Source organism: Mixophyes fleayi, chromosome 1, assembly GCF_038048845.1.
Source record: "Mixophyes fleayi isolate aMixFle1 chromosome 1, aMixFle1.hap1, whole genome shotgun sequence".
NCBI lineage: Eukaryota > Metazoa > Chordata > Amphibia > Anura > Limnodynastidae > Mixophyes > Mixophyes fleayi.
The window spans coordinates 429,312,209-429,331,932 of record NC_134402.1 but is presented as its reverse complement, the minus strand read 5'-3'; positions in this window follow the sequence as shown (position 1 = coordinate 429,331,932).

The window sequence follows — 19,724 nt, the reverse complement described above, 5'->3', positions numbered from 1 at the left end:
TCTGAATTCCTCCCATATTTATCTTTACTTAAATCACTAAAAAGCTTATCAATTCAAACTCCTGAGTTTGGTTTACCAGATATATCACATATACACACTTTTTCCAAGGTATTTTTTACAGGAGCCATGGTATGATATTCTTATTTGTATTTAAATTATTTTTTCCAGCTTGTTTATTTTTGTTTTTGTTTTTTTGTTTTTTACCAGAGGAGACCTTGAGAAGTCAAAGACTTCAATAGGTCTCCCCTGTTCTCAGGGTTAATTAATCCAATCATTATATTTGCCAGGGCCTCTGTACTGTGCGTGATAGTATATGGATTTCCTCTTACAAATATGGATGTGCAGATTCAAATTTAAAACCCTTTGTACACTTTGGATGCCGGATGTCAGGATGAGGTGACTTTCATGGCTCTTGATCCCACAACAATGCGAGTATTTCTTGGTGTCACGTGAATACGTGCTATGCAATAAGACCCAGCCCCGTCCGCCACGGTGGAATTAAATTGATTACGTGGTGATTCCTCTTGGGCAGCTAGGCTGGTTTTTGACTTGCAGATTTTGCTTTCCCAGACAGTTACTCCCCATCGAGGGCAGTGCGAACGCCCAGAGTGCAAGCCAGAAGGAGCGCAATGGCCCACTACTACTTGCCTATGCTGCAGACCACAGGTATATATGAATGCGGTGCTGCCACAGGAAAGCAATGCATTTCAGCGCCTGTCTGCCAACAAGAAAAAGGGCGCTGCCTCCCTGTATCGTTGTGACGACACTGTCATTGGAGAGGGGCTTAGGGGGCTGGCAAGACGAGAAGAGAAAGTAATTACATTACAAACAGGGAGAGGTGGCTGTAAAAGACAGGGGAGTGGGAGAGAGCAAAGTACTTTTCTTTTTAACTACATCCCCCCACCCTGATCTGGTGGAGTATGCGGACCTACGCACGGGGGGGAGGGTTGCAAAGGTGGATTGGGGGCAGATCTAGATTAAGGAGGAGGGCATGCGTCCCAGGACCCCCTCTGTCAAAGCCCCCTAGGACCAGACTCTCTCAAGGGGTGCCACAGGGGAACAGTATAGTAGTTGGCGGCTGTCCCGTCCTCCGAGACCAGCCATCTTCATTTGGCCACAGATCTTATGATCCATATCTCCTTCCCTCCATCTCCCTATGCATGTCTGCCTCCTCCCTCCTATCCCTGTCACTGATACAGGTCACCTGGGATGCGCACCACATGACAGGTGCCGTCCCTGACAGAGGAGTCTGCCTCTCCTACACAAGGTAAGTGTGAGTGAAGGGAGGGGAGCTATGTTAATATAACGTGTGAGGGAAGGGAGGGGGCTATGTTAATATGATGTGTGAGGGAAGGGAGGGGGCTATGTTAATATGTGTGAGGGAAGGGAGGGGGGCTATGTTAATATGATGTGTGAGGGAAGGGAGGGGGCTATGTTAATATGATGTGTGAGGGAAGGGAGGGGGCTATGTTAATATAATGTGTGAGGGAAGGGAGGGGGCTATGTTAATATAATGTGTGAGGGAAGGGAGGGGGCTATGTTAATATAATGTGTGAGGGAAGGGAGGGGGCTATGTTAATATAATGTGTGAGGGAAGGGAGGGGGGCTATGTTAATATAATGTGTGAGAGAAGGGGGGGCTATGTTAATATAATGTGTGAAGGAAGGGAGGGGGCTATGTTAATATAATGTTTGAGGAAAGGGAGGGGGCTATGTTAATATAATGTGTGAGGGAAGGGAGAGGGGGCTATGTTAATATAATGTTTGAGGAAAGGGAGGGGGCTATGTTAATATAATGTGTGAGGGAAGGGAGGGGGCTATGTTAATATAATGTTTGAGGAAAGGGAGGGGGCTATGTTAATATAATGTGTGAGGGAAGGGAGGGGGCTATGTTAATATAATGTGTGAGGGAAGGGAGGGGGCTATGTTAATATAATGTGTGAGGGAAGGGAGGGGGCTATGTTAATATAATGTGTGAGGGAAGGGAGGGGGCTATGTTAATATAATGTGTGAGGGAAGGGAGGGGGCTATGTTAATATAATGTGTGAGGGAAGGGAGGGGGCTATGTTAATATAATGTTTGAGGAAAGGGAGAGGGGGCTATGTTAATATAATGTTTGAGGAAAGGGAGGGGGCTATGTTAATATAATGTGTGAGGGAAGGGAGAGGGGGCTATGTTAATATAATGTTTGAGGAAAGGGAGGGGGCTATGTTAATATAATGTGTGAGGGAAGGGAGGGGGCTATGTTAATATGATGTGTGAGGGAAGGGAGGGGGCTATGTTAATATAATGTTTGAGGAAAGGGAGGGGGCTATGTTAATATGATGTGTGAGGGAAGGGAGGGGGCTATGTTAATATGATGTGTGAGGGAAGGGAGGGGGGCTATGTTAATATGATGTGTGAAGGAAGGGAGGGGGCTATGTTAGTATAATGTGTGAAGGAAGGGAGGGGGCTTTTGATCAGTGGTGGAAGTGGGGGTGTACACGGTGGTATGCCATACCACCACTTCTCCTTCTGCCTACTCCCTCCCTTACATTACCATTACATTTTCCATACCGACACTTCAAAATCTCCACTTCGACCACTGGTTTTAATACATATTTCATGTCCAAAGCGCAGCCACACCCCATGTTGACCACGCCCCCAACACTATGTGGTCACACCCTCTCTACCGCCAACACTGCTACACAGCCCTTTTTCTGCTCATATGTAGAGGGAGGCCCAAAAAATGTGCTATACCTGGCCCCCAAATTTTCTTGGCGTCCCTTGATGAGGCTGAAGAGGATAGTCTGGGGGGCCGGAGAGAACAGAGGAAGATTCAGGGGATTGGAGAGTAGGGGGGATTTTCTTTGTGATACATAAATATATGGTACATAAATACTATAAAACATAATAAGTAATATCATGCTAAAATATAAATCAATAAGATATTTAAAAGTCAGTGATGTCTTTATTAGCAATAATAGTCTCTATTAAATGGGGATATTTGATTTTGGGCTTGGTGGGAAAATATGCCTTTTTATTAAACGGGAATCCTATTAATTTCAGGCTGGTGGGGGCAAATAGATCTATATAATAAATTGAAATGATATTAATTTAATGTTGAAGCTGATTGGGAGGAAGGAGGCTTATCTTTCAAACGTAAACACTATTTCTTTATTAACCAAAATATCTGTCACGCCTGAGGACCTGTCATTACCCAGACTGGGTTGTGTCTCTGGAGCTGGACTGGTGACTACGTGGACAAAGCTCGGTGACCTGATAATGTTCCTCTGCATGTAGTGAATGGACTGGTGCAGATGGTGATTACACTAGCAGAGAGCAAAAGGAACTGGTATGCTGGACCGGACCGTAAACGGAATGCAGTTACCGGAATGGGACCAAAGTGGATGGATCCAGATTGCTGGAATCGGACTGGAGCCAAAATGCAGACTGCACTGTCAGAGCTGGATAAATAGCAAGACTGCAAACTGCTGGGAACCAGGTTGGCATCTGAAAAACAACATTGCACTGGCAACAGGTAAGGACTCCAGGAAGTCCTTTTATAGTTGTTGTTGATTCCTGATTGGAGACTGCAGTCAGCTGGGCAGAAGCAGCACTGAGTTGCTGAGATGGATCAGGTGACTATATCCAAGATGGCCGTGCCCATACTCTGATTCTGGAGGGATCTCTGGAGAGACAGACTGGGCAGCATCTTACAGAGAGGTCTGAAACCAGCAGAGCCTGAGGACAGCAGGGACAACTTGGTAAGGCAGCAAAGAGGTGACAGAACCTAAGAGCCTGGTGTGTGACAATATGTAGTTATGGCCCTGCTCTCCTCACCTTAAAACATTTTAAAAAATAAGATCAGGAAACAACAAGGCGCCGCTCAGATGCCACAAGCCATGTCGATATTATCATGAGTTCTGACCCCTTTCTGGGTCTGTGAATCGGGACAGTCCCACCACAATAGGGACTGTTGGGAGCTATGCCTCTTTACTCAGTTAAATAGCAAGCAGGACTGTCAACGTTTGACTCAATTAGTAAGTGGCATGACGTCTGCACATGCAATCGCGTCATCAGGTTCACCTCATGCCCCCCAGAGTCATTTCAGCATTGGCATTTTAATAAAGTTAAATATATAACCCTGCGGTCTATAGCTGTTCGCACTCACATATTTTGGAAATACGCACCAAGTAACACAACGTGGTGTGTTTTATGTAATAGACAATGAAAATAACTTATTAAATAGCAGTATTCTTCCAGACAGTCTGGCCCTGATGTGCTACAGTATACAGAATACAGCGAAGAAAGAAACTTTGACGGAAAATACACATTCCTGCGAGTGCTGCTACGTCATTGACAAGTTCCTCACACTTCCATTTATTTCCCTGGAATGCAGTTGCATCTTTTATTGTTTTGCCTATTAAAAGTTTGTTCTGCTTAGTTGTTATTTCATTTAAAATGAGTGAGATAATTTTGGCTTTAATGTAGTAATAAAGTATTATGTGCATGTTATCTCTGTATTGCCTAATCATGTGATACTGACAGTCTTACCTTTACGTGGTGGTCAGTATGGTTTACCCAGGAAATCTATATGTTGCTCATTAATTGCTGCCTTATTTCTGCAAGTCTGTTCCACATCCAAAGTCCACGACATGGATGAGTAAATACTATTATACATATTATGAACCCTTGCTATTAGTGTCACCATTTTGCACAGAGCAGTAAGAGGATTACAAAAAGAAACATGCAATGATGTGCAACAGAAAGTTAAAGGTGGCTCTGGCCCAATGAGCTTACAATCTAGGTGTTGCGGTGAACACTTGATACAAAAGGCAGCAGAGTGGCAGTTGTCTGGTGTTGAAGGTGGCATGGGAGTAAATATAGTGATTATTAAGTTGAGGGATAGGCTTCTTTGATTGGTTGGCTCTTCGATGACCATTTAAGGATTTGGAAGCTAGTGGAGAGATTTATAGAACAGGGTAGAGACATGGGGTGTAGTATCAATGAGTGAGGGGAGGGTATGAGAAAGGATGGAGCAGAGAAGAGGGTAACTGGGAGAGAATATATTGTTAAGGCCAGAATGCGTAGTAGGAGCTTTTTAAACACATTCCCTTCATATATTAAACAATACCCTGCAGATAGTCTGATTACACAAATGTTTGACATTTGAAAGCTGCGCTGTCACAGTTCTATCAAACAGGTCACAGAACTCTACAATATAATCTGTCAATAGTTATATACTATTACCTGTGTTCGGTAAGGGCATGATACTAGATGAAATAACCACTACTGCATCTGTAGTGCACAGGAATTCCATCATGTAGAGCTGTCTGTGATGACAAGATAATTATTGGATAGGTTCCCACAGATCACTGACTGATAGAATCCTGTGGTCACATGACCTCGGTACTGTTCTGGGGCTGCTGTGCTACATAGATGAAGCATCAGAAAACTCTGATATGACTTCCCATGACTCATGTGCCTGGGGGCCCCAACTGCAGGCTATACTGACTAGCTCTACTGTTAGGATTATTTCTGTTTGATATATTCTTTCTCTTTTACATATATATCTTGATTTGTGGATAAGCCAAAAATCATGTGAAATCCACTCAGTATACTTTTCCTTGTGGTGCAGTTATTACTAATTATATTGAGTTTCATTATTTACTTCAATAAACATTTCTCCCTGAGAGAGAAGGAAATAAGATTATTTACTGTTTCTAAAACCACCAATGCAGTACCCTACATCCTAACAGCGCAAATCTGGGCCCACATACATGTAGTTGTGCTCTCAGTGGCGTAATTACCATTGGTGCAGCCGGTGCAGTGTACTGGGGCCCATGGAGATAATGGACCCAATGCACTGGGAACTAATGAGCTGTGGGCCCTGGTTTCCTCCTCCCTGCTTCCCTGCCCAGGGGTCCACAGCTCACTAGTTCCGCCTCTGTGTGCTCTGCTATATGCTACATACTATGGGGGTCATGCAACCCCGGGAATATGTAAATAATGTCTGTACTTTAACCCATACTTGCCAACTTTTCAAAATTCATGTGAGAGGTCATGTAGGAGGGGCGGTGACACTATTGCATCACTGTAGCCCCGCCCCCCACTAGGAAAAATGCCAACATACACAGCAAAATTTTGCCGTTAAGCCCCATCTCCATCACGTCCAGGAGGATGCCTACTCTTCCGGGAGCCTAGGAGGGCTCCTGAAATTCAGGTCCCTTCCGGAACTTCCAGGAGAGTAGGCAAGTATGCTTTAACCTTGTATTCCAAGCCAAGTGCATCTTAACATATGTGAGACTTGTAATTGTGCACAAAATGTGTACAGTCATCACCAGCACAGAACTTCACAATGGGGGATGCACCCAGATCAAATATACCTCACCAGGCACAGGCAGGTATAATTTGCAGCATGACACAAGACTGAATAGGGCAGTAAGCTCGCACCCACGTTCTGGACATGCGTATGGCTATTTCACGCAAGATGCACTACGTAAGTAGTGTTTCTACCACAATTCAATCTGTAATTTCACACAATCAGGCTGTTTCAACTTGGAGACAACTCCGCGCATTCTGTTTAGTGCGAATGCAGATCCAGAGATCCATTCAATAATTAACGTAGGAATCACGCTACAAATGTGAAAAGTTATTTATTGGACTAGGAAAAGCCCTGGACTTCTTCCCCGTAACCTCCACTAGACATCCATTAAACTCAGGTTTCCTACTGCAAGTATATAATCTTATGGTGTAGAATACTGAGCTCGCAGCGTTCAATGCTAAATCATATGTTAAGTGGCAAAACCAGCAGAAGAACTGACAATACCCAAAGAACTCAGATATTTGCTATTTAAAAATATGTTTAAAATATATTTCAACTATAACCAAATCTGATACCACTAACCATTCAGAACTATAATGCTGTCCAATACTACAATATTCAGACTTTTACAAGGATTATAGCTATAGAAGACAAACAATAATTGTATTTGTTTTGGTTGCATTCTGATTACAACAAGAAAGTAAATGTGCAGCTGTCTGACGTGGGCGAACACTATGGTGTGATACTTAAAAAGCAGAATTATAAAATAAGAAAACCACAGTTCAAAATCTGCTGACTCCAGGCAGCGAAAGAGGAACATGTACAAGAAGGGCGTGTGAGTGCTCAGGGTGTTCCCAGACTCGTCATTTGTACAGCGTGCTAAGTACGGCTAGTGCTCTCAATTCAATGTGTTCGGTCAAGTATATTGACACACTCTGAACTCGCACAAGTACATACACATTCACTGCCTTCAACTAGGCTTGTTACAAGCAACCTGAATATATTCTAACCAGAGCAGCTTAGTGCATGAATAAATGAGTAGGGAGCATAGTTATTCACACGTCACAGCACCTACTTTATTGAATACAGTATATAGAGGTTTACACTCCAATTCTGCAGCTTTGTTGTCCATGACTGCAAACCACATGTTAATTAAAGTTAAAAAAATAAAATGCCGCCTACTATCACATTGAAACTAATAAATTAAGATTCTAATTGCGTTGGTTTATTCTTAATAATGTTATTATTATTTATAAAATGTCAACATTTTTCGCAGAGCTGTACAATGTAATACATACATTATAACAAACACATGATTTTTAACAATTACACAAACAAGAGACAATTGGAATGAGAACTGGTTCACAGAGCTTGCAATCTAGAGGGAGACGGATGAAAGAATAAGTTGCTCAAAGAGTTTTTGTTGTAGATTTGATTAGGATGTGAGAAGTTCTGATAGCTCAGGTAAGTGGTACGAGGTATAATGGTGTTGGGGTATGTTCTTGTCTATAGAGATGAGTTATCACGGAGACTATAAAGGCTGGGAGACAGGTGACGTGAGGTAGGGCCATTCGGAGAAGCAGTGCAGCACAAGAGAATCCCTGGAGGGTTGATTGAAAAGAGGGGATCAGAAAGGAAGAGAATAGCTGGTCGTGAGCAGAGTCAAAGTGCCGTTTGAAGATATCGCTGGAGGTGAGGGAGAAGAAGTTTATCCTGAGCAAGACAGGTAGCCAGGTAGAGATAGGGAAGAGTGGGAGGAAAGGTGTGTGAGTAGAGCTGTAGAATTCATAACAGATTGGAGTGGAGCCAGTCTGTAGACCACAAAGTCAGTTGTAGACTACAAAAGAAAAGGTTACAATAATCTAGCCAGGATATGATGTGCACCTATATCAGCTCTTCCTTAACAAAACATATCTGGACTGAGTATAATGCTGCTGAGGTATCTAGATTTTTGATTTAGCCAGTGCACTACTTATATCCATTTCTTGCCATTAAATTCACTATATTTTTACTCAATTGTAAACATATCGCGAACCTCATAATAATTGTCCATATGTAAGTATGTGTCCTTGTTTTTTTAATCTGATAATATATGTTTTTCAGAAAGAATGCTACCTTTATTTAGTAGTTATCTTCACATTTCATCTTCAGTCACATTACTTCTCTAAGAGTTATTTATGACTATTCAAAAATGCAATCTTACCGTGCAACTGCATAACGTCATAAGTCAGTGGTATATACGTCTTGTGTGCTGGGGGTGCAGTGCACATGGGTCCTTGAGTCATGGGGGCCCGTGCCAAATCCTTGACTTATGGGCCCATCCTGAGCCCACAGTTGTACAGCCACAATCCAGATACCTCCTAAACTGGTCTCAGACAGGCCCGGAGGAAGCCTTTGCCAAGAGGGGGGTGGGGTGTTAAAAATTATGTTGACTATCCATTGTTATCTCAGCTGTGTGCCCGCCATCCTGGCATCGCTATCATACACCTCTGTGTGGAGATGGAGAGCATTACAGAGACATGAGTTCCCCTGAACGAACGAAAAAGTTTATTTTGGTACAGCAAGTTTCCATCACCCCCCCTCAAAATTAATTATTTGTAAACCAACCTGTAGAAATCCTGCATTTGCCCCTGGCACGCCCCCTCTTACCTAGCCATCTCAATGTAGGCTGTGCTACGACTAAGGTGGTACTGACAGGTATGCTGTGCTCAGGGCCAGACATAGGGCTGTGGGATAGGGGCGACTGTCCAGGACGCAACGCTGAAGGGGGGAGTAGTCTATTAATATTTTAGGTTCATTTGGTTAAAATTGAGGGCTAGGGCAGCATTTTTTCCTCAATAACCCTAACTTCCAGTCATTTGCAGTCAATTTTGACCATCTTAAAGGTCACAATATTATTTTCATACACTTTCGGACAAATACTGCAGCGACCTGGCCGGATGGTAAGCGACAGAGCAATGGCACAAACACACGGCAGTTCCTAGCACATCTAGGACACATTGGCACACAGCAGTGGCAGAAAAGAAAAATGGTGCAAGATGGAATTGTCCTTGGGCCCTCAAACCCACCGTTATGTTGGATCTTAAAAAGGAATCCAACAATCGCGAGATCCGACAACGTAACAAAGACGTTTTGCCTTGTTTTCAAATCCGAAAAAGCACGAAAGTACCAAGCCGGCATCTCTAGTTATTACTTCACCTGGTTTCTAAAGAACGGGTGGTATATGAGAATCCAGATAAAAGATATCCACTTCCCATCCTACATGGGGAGAATATTAACTTGTTTTCTTTCAAAGTACAAGAGGGGTAATACGGCTAGAGACTGACGTTAATGACAGCATAGATTAATAAAGCTTTCTGTAACAGCTTTAAGGCATAAACCACAAAGCATCATAGCTTTATTACAGGATGCTAGAAGGGCAAGCTTACTAATATATGATGCTGGGGTGTCATGTGCAAAGCTCATTATCATTAATCAAACATTACTTCCAATATTGGCCTCCTGGGAATCAGAACAAGAGGTCACAATACCTTGGGGGTGTGATCATGTAAAGTTCTAGTCTCCTTCCCATGAGAACACCTTTGATTTTTTTCACCCACACCTGCCTCTGGTGAGCAGGGACATATCTCCCAACTTCCCAATAGTTGAGAAAAATGTTCTGACTGTCAGATCAGTGGGACAGTCCCCTCAAGTCAGACTGTTCTTCCTAAATCTTGATAGTTGGGGGGTATGGACATATATATTATACGCTTGTCACGGGCACTAGGAGTCTTTACCCAGGGATCACCAGGTGATAGGCTTACCAGAGCAGTATAGATGGTAATATGGTACTCTGGTAGCAGGGTGATCACGGAACAGGAAATAGCAGATAATGGAGATGCTCAGGAAAGTCTATGACTAGCAGCACTGGTAATATGGAAGTAGAAATACACGAGGAACTGTATGGACAAAGGACACGTGAAGGTAGTCAGTGGTCTGCAGTAGCAAGTTGTACCACTGCTATAGTGAGGAGGAATGTCCAACAGAAACGAGGAGGTGGTGAGAGTCAGCGGTCTGCGGATAGCAAGTTGTACCGCTGTCTGAGTGAAGGAATGGAATCCACGTGGAGGTATCCGGGGCATCAGTGGTCTGCGTTAGCAAGTTGTACCACTGCTATGTGAGGGGATACTGGAACAGGTGACACAGGAAACAGGGATCAGTGGTCTGCCTCTCGCAAGTTGTACCACTGAATATATATGTGAGGAGGAGCACGGGGAGAGACTGCAATACAGGGGATACACAGGCACCTTAAACTTGATCCACAATAACATGCACAATATATTAATGACTGAACAGCACTGCAATAATAGAAAGTCACTTGAGGTAATCCGGCACAAGATAACACAGTCAATGATGGCAATAGTCTCAGCGGATAGTAAACTCCAGAGGAGAACAAACTCAGTCCAGCAAGATATGCAATACACCAGCACAGTCAATGAGAAGTATGCATACCGTGGTTCAGGAGCAGGCTGTCAGACAGGAGTGCAGAGATACCTGAACGGCTGGAGGCCGGCAGGATGCGAAGTCCCTGGAGGGGTGAAGCGGTAATCAAGTAGGTGCAGCGCACAGGTAGGTAGACCAGCAGGGGAACAAATACTCAGAAAGTAGTAGTATGTAGGACTGGACTCCTGGAGGACCCTGAAGAATAGCGATGATCTAGATGAGATGAAAACAGTGAGGCGCAGATCCGATGCAGACTGGCGAGTAGAGACCAGCGGGAACACGGAGAAGCACGGAGAGCGGGTCAGCTGTTGTAGGACGAGTAGAACTGAGAAGTAGCAGCAGCAGGACTCTGCAGGTACTCGGAGGTAGCGGATAGCAACCAGCAGGTGCAGCAACGATGAAACACGGGAGAGCAGAGCTGAGCTGGAACTGTTGAGGACGGAGAGTAGCGGATAGGAATCAGTTGTAGCAGTCTCGAGGAAACACGGGAGAGATGAGATGAGCTGAAGACTGAAGCGCACGGAGGCAGCGGATAGGAATCAGCCAAACAGTCACGATGAAACACAGGCGAGTTGAAGTAGATTGAAGACTGTAGTGCACGGAGGCAGCGGATAGGAATCAGCTAACAGTCATGATGGCACACAGGTGAGTTGAAGTAGATTGAAGACTGTAGTGCACGGAGGCAGCGGATAGGAATCAGCTAACAGTCACGATGATACATAGCAGAGTTGAAGTGGCTTGAAGACTGTAGTGCACGGAGACAGCGGATAGGAATCAGCTAACAGTCACGATGATACACAGGAGGGTTGAAGTGGCTTGAAGACTGTAGTGCACGGAGGCAGCGGATAGGAATCAGCTAACAGTCACGATGATACACAGGAGGGTTGAAGTGGTGAGGAAACCACAGGAGTAGAAGTGGTCTGGAAACCATAGGGGTAGAAGTGGTCTGGAAACCACAGGAGTAGAAGTGGTTTGGAAACCACAGGAATCAGCAGCGCTGAATACACGAGGAAACACCTTCAGAGGCTCACGGAAATGAGACTCCAAGATCAGGCAACGTGGTATTGACCACAGGTGCTTAATATAGGGAGTGTTGCCTGATCTGCCAATTAAGTTAAAGGAACAGGTACTGAAGGGTTTGAAAGGGCTGCGCATGCGCAGACCCTCAGGATGGAGGACAACCACGGTTCCTAAATATACGGGAAGAAGCACTCACAGTCCGGTGAGTGACAACGCTGCTCAATTAAATGTTATTGGTGCTGACCCATAAATGTTGTGAGCAGACAAAGACAAGGTGCCTGAATGAGCCACATCCTGAACAGTGACTGTGACATCTGGGGTGGTCCTTTGGAGGCAAACCTGGAACTCTATAGCAGATACATTGATGGTTTATTGTTATCTGGGAAGTGGATGCATACATCTATAGAAAATGTTGACAATTCCTTAATTCTAATTCATATCATTTAACATTTAGTAGGACATATCAGCAAACACACACGTTATTGCAACAATTATCATTATCACGATAGTAGTCATTACAAACCTTTAATCAATAAAGTTCCTACGACAAAAATGTTATCCAAATGAACTATTATATATATATTATAATAATCGCTCTTTATATGTCTGCACTGGTTATTTAGTATCTGATACTTATGCTTTCTGTTTAATTAAGCTTCAACTACCTGTAAAGATCTGTCACTATAGATCTATATTCATATTCCAAGATTTACTGGTATAAAAGTGTGTTTGATTATTTTAATTGACTTTAATGTACTGGCTTGAGGAGAAATCTGAGGTTTTAATAATGAATATGTTAATTGTGTTTATGAAAACAGATGATGACTACTTAGAATTGTATGATGATTGGCTATTTGGTATTTAAGTACTCCCTGTAAAAGACTTTCTCTGATGAAAACCACGATTCACATGGAGAAATGCGCTAGGACAGGGGTCGACAATCCTTTTCTATCTGTGCGGGGGCAAATATTTTTTCAAGACCAGGTGTGCCAGTTGTACATATATAAATATATATATTACATACTAGCTGAAGTACTCAGCGTTACCCGTGTTTGAATCTTCAAGTTATTAAGTTAACAATGAGTTGGATGTAACTGTCAACATTTTAAAAATAATTAGCAGTTTAGCAGCTTTTCCAACACACCCATGAGGTGGCTGTCCAGAGTTGTTTTTGTTTTTATATTAAATGTTATCCAAATTCATCCAGTGGAAGGCCCAGAACAGGCACCCCGGGTCAAAGTTCTGGCTAGCGTATACCAACGGGAGGTCCGACCGGGACCTCAATCCCCTAGTACAGCAGTTCCAAAAGTGTGCTGTCATAGGGGTGCCATGGCCAGGAAAAACAAAAGAAAAGAAAAAACGTACCAATCTCACCCGTGACCCAGCATCCTACTCCCTCCTCGCTTCTCACTGAATCACGTAATCACGCCCGACATTTTCAGTGAGAAGCAGCAGGAGAGAGGAGGATGCTGGGTCCCGGGCGCCGCCGGATTTTTAAGAAGACAGAAGAAAAGACAGAAAAAATAGAAGAAAGAAGGCCAAGTATGGTAAGTAAAGAAACGGAAGGGAAATAGTAAAAGGAAACAGCAATGGAGAGGCAGAGTGTGTGTATGAGGACGAGCAGAGTGTGTGGATGAAGAGGGGGCCCAGTGTGATCGTGAAGGGGCACAGTGTGATCATGAAGGGGGCCCAGTGTGATCATGAAGGGGCACAGTGTGATCATGAAGGGGCACAGTGTGATCATGAAGGGGCACAGTGTGATCATGAAGGGGCACAGTGTGATCATGAAGGGGCACAGTGTGATCATGAAGGGGCACAGTGTGATCATGAAGGGGCACAGTGTGATCATGAAGGGGCACAGTGTGATCATGAAGGGGCACAGTGTGATCATGAAGGGGCACAGTGTGATCATGAAGGGGCACAGTGTGAAGATTTTTGTACATATTGTTGTTTTATTTTGTTTGATCCTTTGAATATTAGCTGTAAATTATTCTTTGACAGAAATATAATTGAAAAAAATAGATAAAAATATTATTTTCCCTTGGATTTATGTGTATTAGTTTTGCAATCCACTTACTAAGTATTTCTGTCCTGACCTAACTACTTATTACGTTATTTTGACCCAACTACTTATAAAATGGGATTGCTCAGTAATTATTTTGGAGGGGTGTCTTGAAAAAATTATGGAGACTCTAACGGTGCCGTGAACTGAAAAAGTTTGTGAACCACTGTCCTAGTAGGTCTTCTGGGATCCAGTGATACCAGTCTGTGAAGTTTTCGTCCAAACCCATTCAGTGGAATTCTCAGAACAGGCTCCCCAAGTTCTAGCCAGCGAACACCAATGGTAGGTCCGACCGGGACCCTAACCCCCTTAAAACCTGCGTAGATTCCAACTGGATCACCTCGCATTGGTTTCATTCCAATCAGTGCAGGGGTGTTCGAATGTATAACCGGACAGACAAACAAACCAAATCTATCTAGTGGAAGGCCCAGAACAGGCTCCTCGGTCAAAGTTCTGGCCTGCGTACACCAGCGGGAGGTCCGACTGGGACCTTAATTACCTAATATGTTTTCTGGGATCCGATGTTACCTGTCTGTGAAGTTTTTGTCCAAATCCATCAGTGGAAGACTCAGAACAGGCTGGTCAAATTTCTGGCCAGTGTACACCAACAGAAGGTTCTGCCAGGTCCCTAATTTCCTTAATATTTGGCCAACTGGACCACCTCGCATTGGTTTCATCTGAATCGGTGCAGGGGTGTGGAAGATATTCGCCTACAAACAAACAAACAGATAAACAAACAAACTTCTTCTTTTATATATATAGATATGTTAGTCAAAGTGTTCTGGTAAGTGGCAGGCGGTTTACTATATCACCACTTCCTCTTGTGCTGATTGTAAAATTTGAAAATAAATTATAATCCTAGGTACTTATCTCTCATATCCCACCACTTGAGGAAACCTGCTGCTACAAAGGCCTTACCTATCCCACCGCAGTATACTGCTCTTTGTTACATCTTTACTAAATGAACGAACTGTCTTATGAAATTAAATAAAATGCTTATGCACAAGTGGTATGAAGATGTCTCGCTGGTATCAGCAGGTGTAGATCCCAACCCTTAAATAATGACAAAACATAGAATGTAAGTTCTCATAGGCGGGTTCCTCGACCCTATGTCTCATGTCTGTACTCCAGGGGAGGGCTGGTAAAGTTTAGCTCGGGGGCAAAACTCTACCCAGCAGCCTATCTTAATGGAAAAAAATGCAGATGAACCAGTAAACCAGCCCAAGGTAGCTCACTGTGGGACCAGCCTAGCAGGCGGATGCCCCCCTGCCCCCAGCCTAGCCTACCCCTGTTGTACTCTATCTCTCGTGCCTGCCCACTCTCCCTACACCGTAATGTCCCTGCTTTGTCTCATGCTGCATTGTTCCTGTAAGACATGTGATTTGTTCTGTCAATTGCATCCTTGCATTTATTCTTATTATCTGTACCCACTGTTCTCATGTGTATGTACTTATGTAATTCTGTAGTAAGTTCTAACCTACTATGTATAATAATAATAATAATAATAACAATAATAATAATAATAATATTGCGATATAAAGCCTGTCATATATGCTGGCCCCTCTGATTAACACATCATTTTCTAAACCAGACCTTCAAAAACCCAAATGAACCTTCTAAGGTCAAGAGTTTTCTACCCATAATTACAGGCTGCAGCTGTTTATTGTCAAGTAGCAGATTAGATCCACAACTAGCTGCTACATAGTAAATAACTATACGAATATGAGCCATACTGGAAGCTTACGCTCTTGTAAAGAACACACTTTTGTTTTAAAAATAAAGTCTGACTTTTAATATTTAATAAATACGAGCTGGAATAATAATTGTGACAAGATGGGCTGACAGTCCTCATCTTCCCATCGGTCACCCTGAAACATTTGAAATTAAGTATAAAGTTATGGACTTTTATGTTTGCTGGAACTTCTCTCTGGGTCTCTACCCTAACATCCTGTTATCATTACAATAATCTATATTTGGAGCCACTTATAACCTTTGATAATTACCTGTCGATATAACATATCATTTCTCCTGTAAATTAGCCATTTCAAGAAACTGTTTTTTATATTAGAAAACAGGTGCTTAAGGTGAAAACTTGGCAACTACAGTTATAACCAAACAGATTAAAACTGCAGTGTCCAATCTTCCTGTATCAGTGTAGCTGGAGCCACACTTCGCTACTCTGTGCCGCCAAGAACTCCGCTTCCGCTATCTAACTTTTTTATGGCTTCCCCTTTGCCACTATTCCCCCCCACACACACATCATGACTCTGCCCCTGTCACTTGCAGCCCTGTCTTCACTAAGGGCCGTTCTTTTCCCATTAAAAAGACGCATTATAAAAATCTTATTTATTAAGATGCGTTTTTATAAATTTTGTTGACTAAAATATTATACTCGTACTTTTGTGTTCTGATATGTATAACTGCATTCACTGTGAATGTTGTACTATAGCTATGTCTTTTGCAATACATTCCCAGACTTCCACTTACTGTTCAAAGTGTAGCTCTCACAAATGAAGAGCCATATTTTGTTTCAAAAATGGTGCTCTTTACATATACGTCAATGCTAGTGGTGATCATGTGACTGTGGGTTGATGGTGAATGTTGTCAGCAGGACACCAAAGGCATTTGGTCCATCCTCTACATCTCAGATGCTGACAAATGACCCTTATTATGTTCCATTGGAAGCTGGTTAGAGCAGCAACTTACATTTTCATTCGTAAGACAGTGTTCTCCTTTGACTCACTCCTGGATATCCTTAGACCATGGTTATCTCAAACAAACACCAAACCTTATGAAAAGTAAATGTGAAGGCCCTGTCCATAACAACCAATCATATTCTAGCTATCATTTAGTGAGTACATTCTAGAAAACGATAGTTAAAACCTGATTGGCTGCTATGGGCAACACCTCATCTCTTCCCATTTAGAAGGCTCGATAAATCTAGCCCTGCGTTTTCTTAGACAAAGGGGTAAATGTATCAAGCTGAGAGTTTTCCGGCGGGTTTGAAAACTGGAGATGTTGCCTATAGCAACCAATCAGATTCTAGCTATCATTTTGTAGAATGTACTAAATAAATGATAGCTAGAATCTGATTGGTTTTTCAAACCCGCCGGAAAACTCTCAGTTTGATACATTTACCCCAAAGGGTAGTTTACCTTGTTGTATGTCTTGGTTAGTGGTGATGTGTCTTGTGTTATATAACTGATTATGGGGCATATTTATTAAAGGCAGCATTTTTAACAGGATTGTGTGTATTTATTTAAACTCTTCAACAATAACAGCAGTCACGAAAAACTGCTGTTCCTGCGAAGTCCTCTCTCCTATCTTTCCTATGGTCACTATTGCAAAGTGGCCACCTTTGGCACAGCGACCGGAGGGGAGAGCAGTAAGATGCGGCGAGAGATCCAAAGATCTACCACAATGCTCTCTCCATAGAGCAGACCTGGAAAATAACAGAGTAAGGTACCCCAGCCTGAGCTGTATGTGCTGAGCTAGTGTACATAACCGTATGTGTAATAGCATTGTCTGATCTTGTTAAACTGCGGTACAGAGCAGTCCCCATACACATTTATGGGGACTGCTCTGGATTCTGAAGCAAAATGCAAAACAGCAGATATCATGCACTGTTCATAAAATTACTTAAACTGACTTTTTCGGGGGAATTTAATGCTAAAAAAACAGTAATAAGGGCAAAATGAGGAAGACAAGATAGCATTACATTCTTACATACATTACACGTAACAATCAGTTACTCTAAAAGTGAAAGAGTATTAACAGTCCGACGACCAGCTTAAGTTGTGTAAAAGCACCTGGCCTTAGTACACATAATATGCTTACATTTCACAGTAGGTGCTTACATTAAAATAAAGTAGGACATGTTTTTTTTTTTTTAAATCCAGTATTTTTATTGAAATTTTTTAAGATATAAACATACTAAACAACAAAAAGAAAAGAAAAACAATCGCATACATATCGGAATTAAATGACGGAATTAAATTAATTAAATTAAATAAATTATTTAAAGTAGGACATGTTTAATATAATCCCAGTGACAGGAGTGTTGTCCTAATTGTAAAGTTTTATTAAACGATCATTTTCCTGAGTTACATCACTGTTTTGTTAAAGTAAAATTAACATTATTAGTACGAAAATAAAGTACAGTACAATTAAGATCCCCTGGCTCTACGTACAATATGTATTACAATCTCAGTTGTGTGTTTTTGCCAAAAAGACGTTACCCTATTCAACAGCTCAAAGAGGGACATATAAAATAGATTAATACCAAATATACCCTCTAGAAATATGTCATTACATATAATTTTAATATCAACTGTACATATGTGCGGGCTGTAATAACAGGGAAAATATATTACTAGAAACCTGTTTAGCTGTTTTTGTTTGTTTTAAGAAACTGTTTGTCAAGCACACTTTATTAAGCTAGTAAAATGCAAATAATGGCCTTCTGCTTCAACAGATCCCAAAATGCCATAAATATTACACATTTTAAAGCAAAATATTTGCAATAACCTTACTGCAATGTAAAATATGGTGAAACCTTTTTTACAGTAAAATAACTTAAAAATAACAGCAAAATATGACACATTAACTCAAGTACAAAACAGGAACAAAAAGGGCTTTAACGAAAGTGCATAGCAAGTAGAACACGCATGTATGAAGAAGTATGTGTTACATATCCCTATTAATAGAGCCGGATTAAAGGTTTGGCCTATATAGAGGGGGCAAAGGGAGAGATAGGGAGGGGGCAATGGGTGAGATAGGGAGGGGGCAATGGGTGAGATAGGGAGGGGGCCATGGGCGAGATATGGAGGGGGTAATGGGTGAGATATGAGAGTAACAATAACACAGTTTTTCTCTCTCTATGCTCTAAATTTTACATCATAGCCCCCCCAGGCCCCAAAAGCCATAATACAGCCTTGCCTATAAATCAGATTCATTACTGTAATTGGCTGTACATTCCGTGGCTGTCGTATCATCTCGCTCTAAATTAGGATTTGGAATGATCTCAGGATATTGTTTCCAACTGAATGATGTGTTTTAATCAGATCGGTGCATTGACGAATCAATGCTAACGGTAATAATTAGTATTTATTTCTATGGCGCCACAGATTACGTAGCGCCTGACATAGTAGTACAAATATGACATGAAAACAGTAGACATGACAAGTACATGGATACAGAGCAGAATAATAAATGCATGGATGCAAATAACAGCACTAATCGCACAACATACAGAAACAATTCAGCATCAGACACGATAGAGACAAGGAAGACACAGCGGACGGACACGAGACTAGAGGATCCTGCTTGTGAGAGTTACATTCTAGAGGGAGGCGTATTATCTACATATTTCTATTATTGGTGATGGGAAGGTCCCATAAGAGGATCTCAGGTAGCACAGTGGCTAACATTGTCGCCTCACAGCTGTAACGGATTACTGGATACACTACTAATCTTGATTAGCGCTGGCTTGCCTGAGGTGCGGAGTCTAACAATCTCCCCGATATTCACCAATAACCGCCACAAGGCGGGATGGGCTTTGCTGCCAGGAGTCGCAGGTCGCGGTACTCAGGTTTGCCCCAAAATGTAGTACAGCGGACTAGGAGCAGGATGAGAGTAGTCGGACAGGCCGGGTTGGTTCACAGAAAGGCAATGCAGACAGAATCATGAGGCAATCACGGAGTCAATCAAACCGGGTCGGTACACGGGTCACAAGAACAGATGCGTAGTCAGCTAGCCGGGTCGGTACACAGGTATGGCAGATAAACGTGTAGAGAAAGAAGCGTGAGACAATCCGAGTCAGGAGCACAGGCAATCAGGGTGGTCAGCAAGCCGG